The sequence below is a fragment of the Sminthopsis crassicaudata genome, chromosome 4 (genome assembly GCF_048593235.1).
Source record: "Sminthopsis crassicaudata isolate SCR6 chromosome 4, ASM4859323v1, whole genome shotgun sequence".
Lineage (NCBI taxonomy): Eukaryota > Metazoa > Chordata > Mammalia > Dasyuromorphia > Dasyuridae > Sminthopsis > Sminthopsis crassicaudata.
The window spans coordinates 36703542-36719330 of NC_133620.1; the positions used below are offsets into that span (position 1 = coordinate 36703542).

At 34.7% G+C, this 15789-nt stretch overlaps 1 long non-coding RNA gene across 1 annotated transcript in view; it reads left to right on the forward strand.

Moving 5' to 3' along the window:
* Nucleotides 1–15789, forward strand: part of LOC141540524 (uncharacterized) — a 69166-nt gene that overhangs the window by 40256 nt on the left and 13121 nt on the right. The gene's annotated exons all lie outside the window — the stretch shown is intronic.

The window sequence follows — 15789 nt, forward strand, 5'->3', positions numbered from 1 at the left end:
TTCCCCTTCCCCTCCACCAGGTGGAGTAATTCAAGCAAAGGCTGGATGACTACCCATCAGTTGACTAATACTGGGGATTCTTTAAGTTCAGGCATAGATTGGACTTGGAAGATTTGTGAGGTTCTTTCCAATATCTGAAAATCTATGATCCTGCCTTTCTATAAATGAGCTTCACCATGAAACTCTGGTTGAGCCCACCTGCTCCATACTCCAAGGTCTGATTCTGGACTGGACAGTGTCATTTGGTCATTATTATTATCAAGATAATCAGAGCACAACCTTACGGAATATCAGAATAGTCAGATTCTCTTCATGTCAAGCTATCATCAAGTCTGGCAGGGCGGTGAATTTCCTGACATTTGGTCTAAATGTCCCCGCACACATACTTTTTTTTCAAATTGTATTCAATGGAATTCCACAAGCATTTATTAGGCCATTACTTCTTATTTCCAAATACTTTTTCTTTAACATGTTGTAGAAACTTTGCTCTTGCCTTCCTATTTGCAGCCTTCAAATATCTATAAATTATTAACACATTCCCTGTTAATTGTTGTTGCTTAGTCAGCTTTATTTATCTTTAACATCTTTAACCTTCCTTCGTGTTCTAGGCCATTCATTTCATAATCATTTCCCCAGTTTCAGTTTGTTTCAGGTTTCTGACACAGATATACCCTGAATGTGAGCATATCAGTAACCTATCCCTTGAAAATCATAACTTCTTCCAAGTTCAACTCAAGAGTAATCTCCTTGAAAAAGACTTTCCTCATTCTCCCAGTTATTGGTGATCCTCCTCTTCAACATCTATTTTAGAAATACATATATATATACACATATATGTGTGAGAGATGTAGACATACACACATGAATGTAAAAATGCACATGTATGTGCATGTTTATGTATATATGCATTGTAGAAATAGTTTGATTAAATAAAATGAAATAATATTTGTAAAGTGCTTAAAATAGATGTTTTATATATATACATATATATATGATTATTCTCTTCTCCAATGTGTATGTGTGTGTATATATATATATATATATATATATATATGTCTCTTCATATATATATGTATGTGTATGAATATGTTGTATGACCCCAGCATAATGCGAGCCCTTTAAGGGTAGGCTTTGTCTCCCTTATGTAGTTTCATCCCTGGTATCTAGTTCAGTACTTGCCAGTTGGTAGGTGTTTAATAAATGTTTGTGCAGTGATTGCTGATTGATTTCCAAATCCCAGGAGATCAGTTGAAAGAAGTATTTCTTAAATTAAGAGAATAGGAAAAATTTGATGGAGGGAATAACTTGGGTTTAGCCTTAAGTGATCAACCAATTTTAACAAGTATAGTTAAGATAATGTTGATATTATTCAATCATGACCAACTCTTTATGACCCCATCTGGAGTTTTCTTGACAAAGATACTAGAATGGTTTGCCATTTTCTTCTCCAGGTCATTTTATAGATGAGGAAACTGAGGTAAATAGAGTTAAGTGACTTGCCTAGGGCCATGTATTTTGGAAGTATAAGTATAAGCATGATAATTTTATAAATATGTATGCATATATTGCTTTTAACATATTTCTACCATGTTTAACATATATTGGACTGCTTGTCATCTAGAGGAGGGCCTAGGGGAAGAGGGGCAGAATTGGAACACAGGGTTTTGCAAGGGCTAATGTTGAAGAATTGTGCATGCATATGTTTTGAAAAATATAAAAGCTTTAATTTAAAAAAAGAAAACAGGGGTTCTTAACCGTATGTGTATGTATATGTGTGTGTGTGTGTTAGAGAGATGGACAAAGAGATAGAGACAGAGCAGAGACAGAAAGATAAAGACAGAGAAGCAAAGACAGAAAAGACTGAGACAGAAGGTTCTGCCCCCACATCATGTGTGTGTTTGTGTGTGAGTGACAGACAGATAGAGACAGATACTGTGTGTATGTGTGTGTGTGCCTGAGTGTGTGTATATGTGTGTAATGGATCACTTTGACAGCCTAGTAAAGTTTATACAGCCTTCTCAAAAACAATTCTTTTAAATGAATAAGATATATATATATATATATATATATATATAATATATATGTATATTATATATATATATATATATAATATGCAAATTCTCTCTCTATATATAGGATTACAATGGAAACCAAGTACACACTAAAAAAAATATTACAATGGAAACCAATTGAAATATAAATATTTAAAAAAATAAATGCAAATTCTTAGACTCTAGCTTAAGAACTTCTGATCTAAATCCATTTCTCTTTTATTTCTCAATCTTACCTCATTTTTTGGACAAAACTCCCACAGATTCCAACAGGAAAAAAAATGTGGTAATTTAAGTCTAGGCTGCCAATAACTGGCTGGGTAATTGAGGAGAAACCAGATATCTAACCTCTTCAGAAACTCAGGTTCTTCAACTCTGAATGAAATGAAAGTGTTTTTCACTTAATGGTCTTTACTCAAGGTTCTTTCAAATTCTGAATTCCAAGGAGTCTTTGCTCAAATTCTGACTCAGGGGATATCATGCATCCTATAGCTAGCTTGGGAAACCTCAAAGAATACTTGGCCTGATGTTGTGATAGGATTTCACTTCCTATTTGTAATGAGGTACTTGTTTATTCCTTTTTTTAATATTTGCTTCATGAAATCGATAAAATGGTTGCGCATCCTTTTAAGAAATTATAGTTCTGTTAATCCAGAAAATCAAACCAGATTCCACAAAACAGTAACACGTTTCTTTACCAGCCATTCAGGCAAAATAAGGCAGGATCATGTTTCTCAAGTTTTTCATTGGAAAGAACCCAGAAGATCTAATATGGTATGGAATTGGTGGTTGGAGGATATGTTTTATAGCCTAACTTTCTTACTGCCTATCTGTGGCTCCCTGAATGGATCACTTCACCTCTTCCAGAACTTCAATTCTTTCATATATAAAGTGGTGGGAGAAGATTTATGAATTAAATAATCTCTAGAATTCCTTCCAATTTTTTTTTTAAATAAACTTCAGGTTCAAATTCTGGTATTCTTGTTTACTAATAACTATCTTTTACATAGCAATTTTTTTTTAATAGGCTGGGGTTAAGTGACTTGCCCATGGTCATACAGCTAGGAAGCATTAAGTGTCCGAGACCAGATTTGAACTCGGGTCCTCCTGAATTCAGGGCTGGTGCTCTATCCACTGAGCCACCTAGCTGCCCCCTACATAGCAATTTAAGGCTAGCCACTCACCAGTGGGAAACATTGATCAAGGGGCAAATAGATTTTCCATGGTGAGGAAAAGCAGGAGTAGATGAATATACCAAGAGAGGAAGAAAGCTAAGAACTGATAGCACAATCCAGAAAGTCAAAAGAAGAGAAGGAAAGGAGAAAGTAGAAACATTTCTGTAACACATTTAAAAATGTATAGAAATTTCCAGATGAAGCAATTGAAACTATTTGTAATCATAGGAAAAGGTGCTCCAAATCACTATTGATCAGAAAAATGCAAATTAAAACAACTCTGAGATACTACTACATACCTCTCAGATTGGCTAAGATGACAGGAAAAGATAATGACAAATGTTGGAAGGAATGTGGGAAAACTGGAACACTGATACATTGTTGGTGGAACTGCAAATGCATGCAGCCATTCTGGAGAGCAATTTGGATCTATGTTCAAAGTCATCAAACTGTGCATAACCTTTGATCCAGCAATGTTACTATTGGCTTATATTCCAAAGAGATCTTAAAGGTGGGAAAAGGATGCACATGTGCAAAAATGTTTGTGGCAGCCCTCTTTGTAGTGGCTAGAAACTGGAAATTGAATGGATGCCCATCAATTGGAGAATGGCTGAATAAATTGTGGTATATGAATTTTATGGAGTATTCTTGTTCTGTAAGAAATGACTAGCAGGATGATTTCAAAAAGGCCTGGAGAGACTTATGTGAACTGATGCTGAGTGAAATGAGCAAAACCAAATCATTATACATAGCAAATAACAAGACTATACAATGATCAACTCTGATGGACTTGGGTCTCTTCAACAATGAGATGATTGATGCCAGTTCCAATGACCTTGTGATGAAGAGATCCACCTACTCCCAGAAAGAGGAGTGTGGGAACATAGCACAACATAGCATTTTCACTCTTTCTGTGGTTGTTTGCTTGCATTTTGTTTTCTTTCCCAGTTGTTTTCCTTCTTGATTTGATTTTTCTTGTGCAGTGAGATAACTGTATAAATATGTATACATATCCAATGATTTAACATATATTTTAACATACTTAACTTGTATTGAACTAACTGCCATCTGGGGGGGGTAATTTGGAACAGAAGGCTTGGCAAGAGTCAATGTTGAAAAATTACTCATGCATGTTTTGTAAATAAAAAGCTTTAATTAAAAATAAATTAATTAATTAGTAAAAGTGTGTAGAAAACTTTACATACATATTTCATTTGAACTTCAAGTGACCCTATAAGTTGAAGACTACAGGTATTATTTCAACTGCAATTTTTAGAACCCCTCTTGAGACTCAGTTTCCTGGCCTGGCATTATATGCATAATAGACATAATCACCCTCATATTACCTGTCTCACATGGTTGTTGTAAGGATGAAATGAGCTAAGGTATATAAATCACTTTGTAAACTTTAAAGCACTTTATAACTGCAAGCTATCATTATTATTATGTGAAATTGCATCAAAAGTGTTAGGAGTTAATCTTTGCTTCTTGGGAAGATGGAAGGGCTGGCATGGTAAAGGTGACGGGAAAACAGGTACAATATGGGGGAAATTAAGCAGCTGTAAGTGGATATAATCATCTCAAACATAATGAAGTGACAATTACTCCTAGAAGGGCCCACCCTAGATGATAGCTTTTAGGTACTGCATTCTTAAAAGGCAGACCCAGGGAGCATGGTCGGGCCCTCTCTTAGATGTGTTTTTTGTTTTTTTTTTCCTTTCATATAAATTTAGTAGTAGAATATTGTTCTTGCTCTTGAAGCCAAATGTGAAACTCTGATATTACTCATTTCTGCCCTATATTTTAAAAAGCATTTCCCTTGTTTCTACTAGTGTACTACAGAAATTCTTAAATCCAAGTTAATATTATTGCATCTCACAACCATTTAGTTGTCTCTGGGAGTAATTATTTAAGTCTGTATGTCACAATTTTTTAGATTTAGTTTAGATTAGATTAAATTAAATTAGATTTAGATTGGGTTTAGAAAGATGCAAAAATATTAGCGTAGTGTGTTCTTGTCTGTGCACATATGTTTGTGTAGATGCACTTGTATATGCACAGAATAGAACCAAAATTCATTTGAAGAACCAGAGCCCTGGAAATCTATATTTTATATCTTCCCTATCTTTTCCTTTTTAGTGTTGTCATGAGTGATGTAGAGCACCAGGCAGGTGCTGTAACCTGTTGTTGAAGATCTCCTAATTTAGGAAGTCTAGGACATACCATAGAAAACCTAGAGAACATTGCTCTGTGGAGCCTTTTTTGCACATCAGTCTCACTTGAAACCCAACATTAATCCAATAAATTGTCATTTCAGTTGGTAAGTCAGTTTTCCCATATTAAAGGCACTCTGATTTGAGTCCCTCTTTTTTCCCCTTTGGGGGTCACTGTAGGATTATTATATTCATAGGACATTTAGATGGTGCTGCATATAGAGCACCAGTCTTGGAGTCAGGAGGTCTTGAGTTCAAATCCAACCTCAGACACTTATTAGTTGTGTGATTCTAGGCAAGTCACTTAACCTTGTTTGCCTCAGTTTTTTCATCTGTAAAATGAGCTGGAGAATGAAATGGCAAACCACTCCAATATTTTTGACAAAAAAAAACCAAACAAACAAAAAAAAACCCTCTACATGGAGTCCCTAGACATGACTTACAACTCAACAATAATAACAAAAATTGAACTCATAAGAATCATTTTAGCCTGGTTCAAACACCAAAACATTTCTAAATGAATAACCTTAACAGTGTTGCTGCTTTCTTACAAAGCTCTGAACCACCAAGAAGTCACTTTGCTGGTTTATATACAACAGGTCTTCTCTTTTCTCCCTTTCTCTAAAAGCATGCATTCAAACCCTGGCTTGAAAGTCAAGGCAATGTGCTGATTGACTGTACAGGCATAATTGTGTTAATGACAAGATGGGGAGGCTACATTGTTCGATAGGCTGCTTATCATCACTATTTATTTGGTTCCCTCTGCCAAGCCTGAATTAGACATCTAACATTGTGGTTTCCAGTCAGTCACTTAAAGTGCTTCAGTGTTGAAATAACATTTTTTTACAAGTCTTTTAGCTGTAGTTCAAGAGGGAAAAAAAAAAAAAAAAAAAAAACTCGTCTACGGCATCATTAAACAGGGTTCCAAGTTAGTCCTTGCTGAAAGATGGGAGGTTTGAGCTCTTAGGAAATGAAATCTTTGATCTTCAAAATGATTAGCGAAAACATTTTTTGTACACAGGCCCATTTTTATCTCCCTGTTAAAGACAATAATACAATTTAATCTACATAATACCTCTCCTTTTAATGCCTCCAGTCAGCCTCTGTTACTAATGCCTCCAACTGCTAAAACCCCTCTGCCTGCTCTTTTCTGGGAAAGAAGAGAACTGGAGACAGTGCTATCTTTGAAGGCATCACTTTTCTGGCAAGCAGTGAAGAAGGACCCAAATGGATGGAGCCAGCCTTCAGAAGTGCCTTTTGAAAGGATAGCATCTCAAAGCTGAGGCATTCTGTGAATAAAAATTGATGGAAAGTTAATTTTCTTTTTTTAAAAAAATATATAACTCACCCCCAAGGACATAACAGTGCTTTCCCCCTCCCCGTCCCACTGAGTTAAGCAATGGGCCATTCCACATTTATTCCATTCTTTGAAAACAGGAAGTATCCTCTTTGAAGTAGGGACAGAAATCAAATAGTAGGAAACCATTTGCACTCTCCAAGTAAAGCGGGACCTTTAGCATGCTGGTTGAGACAACTCAAGCTTGTCCTGGCTAATGGGATCCAGGGGCAGTAGGGATAAACAAACCTCTCAAATTACCAAAACTTCAAGTTCATCCAGTAAAACCTATTTCTTCCTGACCCTCTCCATCTCCCTGACAAATATTATCATTCAATAACAACAGGGATTGGTATCTTATCCTCTCACAGCTATTTAAGCTTAAAAGATGCCCTTATATCCCAGTAAATATGCTTTTGTTGCTGTTGTTGATTTTTTAAATTAAAGATTCCTTACTGTCCCCATCCTCACGATATTACTTAGGACAGTAGTGTTCCAAGTAGAGATCATGTCTCTCTGATCCTATGAGGACCAAGAAGACCTCAAATTGAGTTCCAAATCAATAAAAGAATAGGAAGATTATAGCTATAAAACAGCTAGAGATTCCTTACATTCTTTTACTCTGAGACTTCCTTTGAGAGGCAAGCCCCAAACTCCACATTTCAGAACCTGTATAGATACCTACATTAGCAACTATGCAGATACCATTGGGAACCACCCATTCCTGGCCCTCCCCTTACCCAAGATTACCTTGTATCTGCAGCACACAATCCCAAGAGGGTGAGCTCTGTGCTCAAGGCAAAGGACCAGATATACTCCTCATAGTTCAATTTTTCAGGGAGAAGCAGAAGATGATTAGACAAGAATGTTTAAAAACAAATTGTAGTATTTTAATAATATTTTCCTCCCATTACATGTCAAGACTATTTTTAGCATTTATTTTTACAAGATTTAGAGTTCTAAATTTTTCTTCCTTTAGCTCCTTTCCTCTTCCTAAAATGGTAGGCAATTTGATATAGGCCATGCATATGCTAGCATGTAAAACATATTTCTATATTAGTCATAGTTGTGAAAGTAAGAGTTATAAAAAGAAAAAAAAACACACAAAAAATAAAAGGGGGAATATATTTTGGTCTGCATTCTACATTCATCTGTTCTTTATCTGGATGTGAATAGCATTTTCCTTCGTAAGTTCTTTGTACTTGTCTCGGATCATTGTGTAGCTAAGAAGAGTTGAATTAATCATAATTGATCATCAGGCAATGTTGCTATTTCTGTGTACAATGATTCTTTTTCGTTCTGCCTATTTCACTTTGCATCAGTTCATGCAAGTCTTTTCAGGTTTTTCTGAAATCTGTTTGTTCATCATTTCTTATTGCACAACAGTATTCTATTACATTCACCCATCACAACTTGTTTAGCCATTTCCCATTTAATGGGCATCCCCCTTTAATTTCCAATGTTTTGTCATCACTAATAAGACTACTATAAATATTTTTGCACATGTAGGTCCTTTTCTCTTTTTTATGATCTCTTTGGGGTATAGACCCAGTAATAGTGGTATTGTTGGATCAAAGGGCATATACGTAGTTCAGTTGCACTTTGGGCATATTTCCGAATTGCTCTCCAGAATGGTTGAGAAGTTCACAACTCCATCAATAATGCATTACTGTCCCAATTTCTCCACATCCTTTCCAACATTTATCTTTTTTTGGTCATATTAATCAATCTAATAGACATGATATGGTACCTCAGAGCTCTTTTTTGCTTGCATTTATTTAATTAAAAATTATTTAGAGTGTTTCTTCATATGCCTATAAATTACTGATTACTTCATCTTAACACTGCTTGCTCAAATCCTCCTACCATTTATCAATGAAAATGGCTTTTATTCTTGTAAATTTGGCTCAATTCTCTATATATTTGAGAAATAAGGTATTTATTATAAACACTTGTAAAAAATGTTTCCCAGTTTGCTGCTTTGCTTCTAATCTCGGGAGCATTGGTTTTGTTCGTGTAAAAGCTTTTTTTTTAAATTTAATGTAACTGAAATTATCTATTTTACATTTCATAATGTTCTCTATCTTTTGTGGATCATGAATCTGTAGTTTATTTCATTTCTTCTTTAACAATTTGGATGCTATTACACTTGTTGCATTGATATTACTTCATTGTGTATCATACCTTTTATCAAGTCCTTCCTCTTTTAATTAGATCTTTTTTGTTTTTGTTTTTGCTTTACTTAACCTGAAGCATAATAGATTTTGTTTCAGTCCCTTACCTTTACTATGTGTGTCTCCCTCAGTTTCAAATAAGTTTCTTAAACAACATATGATAGGATTCTGATTTTTTTAACCTACTCTGCTATCCCTTTCTTTTTTATGGAAGATTTCATTCCATTCACATTGACAGTTATGATTGATAACTCCGTCTTATTTTTCCTACTGTTTGTTCCCTCTCTCCTTTCACCTTCACCCCCCAACATTGTTTTACTTCTTTTTACCAACTCTGCTCTCTCTTCTCTCAGTCCTACCCCTTATATCATGATTTAATCTGCTCCCCTCCTTCTTTCCAGTTCTTTCTATATTCAACTGATTATGTACATCATTTTATCTAGAGTCAATACTGATGAGAGTAAATTCAATTGATACCATTGCTCACCGTCCCATGTGCCTTTCAACTGTAATAAATTTTTCATGCCTCTTCAAATGAAATAATTTATCCCATTATACTTCTCCCTTTCTTTTGCATGCAGTGTACTCCTCTTTCTCATTCCTTAATTACTTTGTATGTCATTCCTCAAATTTACCATATACCCATATCCTGTATCTGCTTATATTCCTTCTAGCTGTGCTACAACAAGAATTACAAATATCATCTTCCCATGTAGGGATGCAAAATGATATAGCTCCATTGAATTGCTTATGTTTTGTTTTTTGTTTATTTGTTTGTTTGTTTGCTTGTTTGTTTGTTTTCCTTTTTTAGGCTTCTCTTGTCTTTATATCAAAGATAAATTCTTTCTGTTCAATTCAATTTGTTCAATGAAATCTTGAAATCCTTTTATTTCATTGTATGACCACTCTTACCCTTAAAGTGTTATGCTTAATTTCACCAGGTAGGTGATTTTTGGTTGCAGTCCCAGTTCCTTTGGCTTCCAGAATATGTTCTATGACCTCTGATCCTTTAATGTTGCAAGTGTCAAGTCCTGTGAAACCATGATTGTGTCTCCCTGATACTTGAATCGTTTCTTTCTGACCACTTGCAATCTATTTTCCCCTTGAATTGATAGTTCTGAAATTTGGCTATAATATCCCTTGGAGTTTTTATTTGGGGATCTCTTTCTGGAGGTGATAGGTGGATTGTTCTAATGTCTATTTTGCCCTCTGATTCCAAGATATTACAGCAGTTTTCCTTGATAATTTCTTAAAAGATGAATTTCAGGTTCTCTTTTTGATTATGGCTTTCAGGCTAACATTGTCTCTCCAGGATCTGTTTTCTAGGTCATTTGTTTATCTGATAAGTTATTCATTCATTTGAATGTGTCTGATTGATTCTTGATGTCTCATAGACTCATTAACTTCCATTTAGTCACTCCTAACTTTTATGGAGTTGTTTTCTTCAATTAGTTTTTGTATTTCCTTTTCCATTTGACCAATTCTACTTTTTAAGCAGTTGTTTTCTTTTTCCAAGCTGTTGACTCTTTTTCTTACAATTCTGTTGCTTCAGTCTCATTTCTTTTTCCCATTTCTTCTTCTACCTCTCTTATGTGATTTTTAAACTCCCTTTTTGAACTCTTCCATGGGTTCTTTCTGGGCTTGATACCACTTCTCATCTTTCTTTGGGGTTTTGCCCATAGGTATTTTGATATTGTTGCTCTCTTCTGAGTTTGTCTTGCTCTTCTCTGTCACCATAATAACTGTTTCTGGTCAGGTTCATTTGTTTTTGTTGCTGTTTGCTTTTTTTTTTTTTTTTTTTAATCTTTTTGTTTTCTTTTTAAACTTGAGTTCTATTCCTGGGATGGAAGGGCACTACCCTAAGCTTCATGTGCCAGTGACTACAGGCCATGTCTATTTACCTGATGCTATAGTACACAGGAGACCCTCCTGTATGGTGTTTCACTGGGTAAGTGGCTAGCACTGATGGATGCCATATAAACCTGGAAGCTCACCTGGTGTTGAGCTGAGAAGGTAGTAGTGGTGTCTGGCATATGCTGAGGTCAATGGGGTGTTTTTGCCTTTTCCTCAGTATCCCCATGCTCTTGGGTGCTAGTGCCTTCTCTTGGAGATTTTCTCCCATTTGTGGGAGATCTCCCATCTTTTTTCCACATAGTTATTTCTGAATAGGTGACTGGATTAAAATGTGAACTCCTTGGGGACAGGGACTGTTTTTTTGTCTTTCTTTATAATCCTTAATATTTGGCAGAATGTTTGACTTTCTGACTAACTCTGTAACTCTAGATCTTTCCAGTTGTTTCATTTTTACTTTCCTTTTTTTTTTTTTTGGTAATAAAATACTATATCAAATAGTAATAATAGCTCCTACTCAGCAGGGTTGTTTTGAGGATCAAATAGAATAATATATGCTAGCTTCAAGCCACTGCATATTTTATTATTATTTATAATTATTTTTTTTTATTGTTATGGCTCAGTAGAGTCATGATGGACAACATTTGTCTCAGTTTTCTAATCTATAAAATGGACATCTTACATCTACCTTCCATATTGTTATGAAGTTAAAATGAGATTATTTATAATTGTTTAGCCCAGTGTCAGAATATATGACAATTGTTATCATTATATTAATAAATTTCTACACTGCAGGAATATGGGGAAGAGTAGAATGGAATTACCCAGTGCAAGCATTTAAGGCTTTGACCTTTTAAAAAGCAGAAAGGGGCAGGTAGGTGATGGCATAGTGCACAAAGCATCATGTTTGGAGTCAGGAAAACTCATCTTTCTCTGAGTTCAAATCTGGCTTTTTTCTGACATTTCCTAGCTGTAGGGTCCTGGGTAAGTCACTTAGTCCTATTTCTTTAAGTGTCCTTATCTGTAGAATGATCTGGAGAAGGAAATGGATCTTTGTCAAGAAAACCCCAAATGGGGTCATAAAAATGAGACATAACTGAAAGTGATTGTACAAAAACAGAAAGGAGTCCCAAGATCAAAAAGTTTTAGAGAACTTCTGTATTAAGGTAATCTCTCCTTCCTGTTTCATCTCAACTTTCTCTTTTGAAGCAACTTCCTCATTCAGATTTTGCTCTTTTCCTAGTAGAGATATATAGTATCATTGGGTCTTCTTAACTCTGAGTAAATGTTTCAACAAACTTGTGATCTTAAAATAGCCTATCTTACTATATGTAATCAATTCAGTTTAAAAAGAAGAAAATTTGAAATGAATGTCTTTGTGGGACCCATTCCTAAATTGAAAGACTATTTCACATGCAGGAAAATGTAATTAATTAGCTTAAAGGAAAGCTACCTTTATTAAATTAATGATAAATTTAAAAATTAATAAATTAAATTTTAAAAGTGAGATTGTTTTTATCAACTCAAAAGCATTCCTCTAAATTAGCTTCATTGCTTGTAAGCCCCAAATCAAGCTATTCTCTTTATTAGAACTTATCCCATCTATCTATTTGAAGATAAGTCAACCCTTTGCAAATAGACCCATTTCTACAAGTAGGGGCTTCAATATATACATAAAATGTCATTTGATTTTAGTGATAAGAGGCATGAATATATAAACAAAGCATAAACTCTACTCTGGAAACTCATAAAAATGATAGTTTTAAGCAGGTATACTTGTCATTATAAATTTACATCTGAAAGGCCATTGAGTCTAATGCCCTCATTTCACACATGAGAAAAGCCCATGGAGCTTAAAAGACTTGCACATGTCACTTGAAAGGTAGAATTTGAATTTGATTCCTCTGTCTATAAAGTCAGGACTCTTTCTACTATTCAATTCAATTCAGTATTCAATACTAAGGGTCCAGGATATGAGATATTGTCTGAAGGCATGTTGGGGGCTCAGTGGAAAGAGTATTGGTCCTGGAATCATGAGGGCTCATCTTCTTAAATTCCTAAAATCTTGTCTCAGTTATTTACTCAGTTACTTCACAGCTATGTGACCCTGGAAAAGTCACTTAATTCTATTTGCCTCAGTTTCTTCATCCATAAAATGAGCAGGAAAAGGAAATGACAAAGCCCTCAAAATATCTTCACCAAGAAAACCCCAAATGAGGTCACTATGAGTCTGACTTAAATAAAACAACTGAACAAAAACAATAAGCTAATCTTAAAGAGTTTTATTGCCTGCTTGGCTGTCCCATGAGGAACTGCATAGATCCCACCACCCTTTTTCAAACCTAGCCAATTAGTCACTGAAGAATTTTGAAGTATTTTAATGGGCAGAATATTCACATTTAACCAAATCACACATCTTGGAAATATGGGACTTTAAACAAAACACTTAATGCAGTGTTTGCTGAAATGGAGTCCAGGGACCCTGGATGGGAGGGCATAGTTTTCTGAGACCTTGGGGGGGGGGGGGGGAGTTGAAAAGGTCAAACCTATTTCATAATATTAAAATCTATTAGTGGTAAATATCAATAGATACAATTATAACAATACCTTGTGGTAAATATACAATAAATATATAAATAAAAGGTCTTCAGTATCTTAGTAATTTTTAAGTGAAAAGGGATCTTAAGATCAAAAAGTTTGAGAACCTTAGAGTTATCTATCTGGACTTTAGTTTTTTCTCATCTTTAAAGGAGATCTCTGGGATCTCTTCCAATTCTAAATTTGAATATGATTTTATGATGGAAATGCAAGTGTCAAAAGGGAGGAAACCATTGTTGGCATGTGAGATCCAGTTGCTGGTTTAGTTCAACAACAAACTTTTAGTAAGGTCCTAACCTGACATTAAAGAATGTCTATTGAAGCAATGGGAAGCATCCAGAGATAAACAACATACATACAAAGGAATTTTAATGAGAGAGTGCTAATGCCTGGGGAGATTAGGAGAGACCTCTAATGGTAGCTGGTGCCTGAACTGTGCTTTGAAGGAAGCTAAGGATGGGAAGGAAGAATATTCAATATTGAAGAAAGATAAAAAACTAATCCCTCCCCTCAACAGGGGACAACATGCAAACAAAGATATTAGATGTTGGATAAGTTGGAGATTGTTTGCTATTGTTGTTAGTCCTTTTTTTTTTTTTTTTTTTTTTTTTTTCTGAGGCAATTGGGATTAAATGACTTACCCAAGGTTACACAACTAGAAGTGTTAAGTGTATGAGGCTAGATGTGAACTCAGGTCTTCCTGACTTCAGGGCTGGTGCTCTATCCATGCGCCACCTAGCTGCCCCTAGTTCTTCATTTTCAAGGAAGATCAATGACCCCACCTTTACAGGACAATGTTTTACCTGAATTGGATTAAAGTTGCAAAGTTGTCAGTCTAGCTCTATCTTTGAGAGTCATTAAAGTGGAGTAACATTCTATTTTCATGAAGTAGACTGTTTGTTTGGGTTCTTTTTTGATTTCCTGATAGACACAGATGAGCTACTCACATTTCTCATGAATATCAAAGCGTTGGTATTTTTTGTAGATTCTTAATGCTTATCTCAATAGTTTAGAGGCAGAAGTACACTAAACACTCCTGACTCATTCCAAACTTGCATCCCATCTTATCTTCAAAAATACCTATGAATGGTCTTTATTGGAAAAGGGATAGAAGTCATAAAACTAGACTATGTTGAATAAATTAAATTGAAATGCTTTTGCATGAGCAAAATCAATACAATTAGAATTAGAAGATTAGTTGTAGAGCAGAAAAAAATCTTACCAGCAAATATATTTAATGAAAGTCCAATTCCCAAAATATTTATAAAATCAATGTCTGTGTACCCAGTAAATAAGGGGGCAAAGTTTTCAAAAGAAAAAAAAAATGTTGATTCATAATTATATTTTAAAAATTCACAGTCACTAAAAATAAGAGAACTATACAATAAATCATTCTAAGATTCATTTCACTTCCAAAAAATCTGAAAATACCATTAAAAAAATATCAGGGAATTGTGGAAAGTCGGAATCTAATAATATGTTCTTAATAGAACTGTGAATTATTCCAACCATTTTGAATTACACTTAATTTCAAATTATATGGGAAAAGTGATAGAACTGTTCATACTGTTTGACCCAAAGATTCCACTTTGAGATTTAGGAGGTCAAAAATAGGAAGAAAAATCACTAAAGACCAAAATATTTATTGGAGCACTTTATGGGCAAGGGCTATAAGAAAGGGAAAAGGAAGGAAGGAAAAGAGAGAGGGAAGGAAGAAAAAGTAGAAAGAGAAGTGAGGGAGGGAGGAAGGTAAAGAGGAAGGCAAAAGGAAAGAATGGAGAGAAAAAAGGAGGAAGGAGGGAGAGAGGGAGTGAGAAAGGAAAGAAAAGGAAGAAGAAAGGAAGCTAGGAAGGAAGGAAGGGAGGAAAAAAAGAAGGAAGAAAGATAGGAAGTAATAAAGGAAGGAAGAGAGGGAAGAAGGGAAGAATAAATGAATGACTGAACAATAAACATAGGAACAAAGTTTTAAAAAAATACCACAAGTGCTCATCAGTTAAGGATGGAGGAACAAAGTATGGAACATGAATACAATTTAATATTATTGAGCCATAAGAAATAATGAATATAAGAAATTCAGAGAAACAGAGAGAGATTTATATGCTTTGATAGAGAGCAAAGTTAAGAGAACAAAATAAATAATATGAACAGTGGTTTCAACGATATAAATAAAAATAGCACAGAGAGACAACTAAACTCAAAATAAAGAAAATAACCAATACTGGAACAAGAAGTCAGATGACAGAACACAGAATGTAAACAAGACAGTTGTATTCAATTGATGAATTGATGTTTTACTTGATTTTTTTTTTTTCCCTTACAACTGAGGATTCTGAAGGGAATAAAATCAGGAGAAAATACAGGATTTTTTTTTTTTTTTTAAGTAAAAGTTAA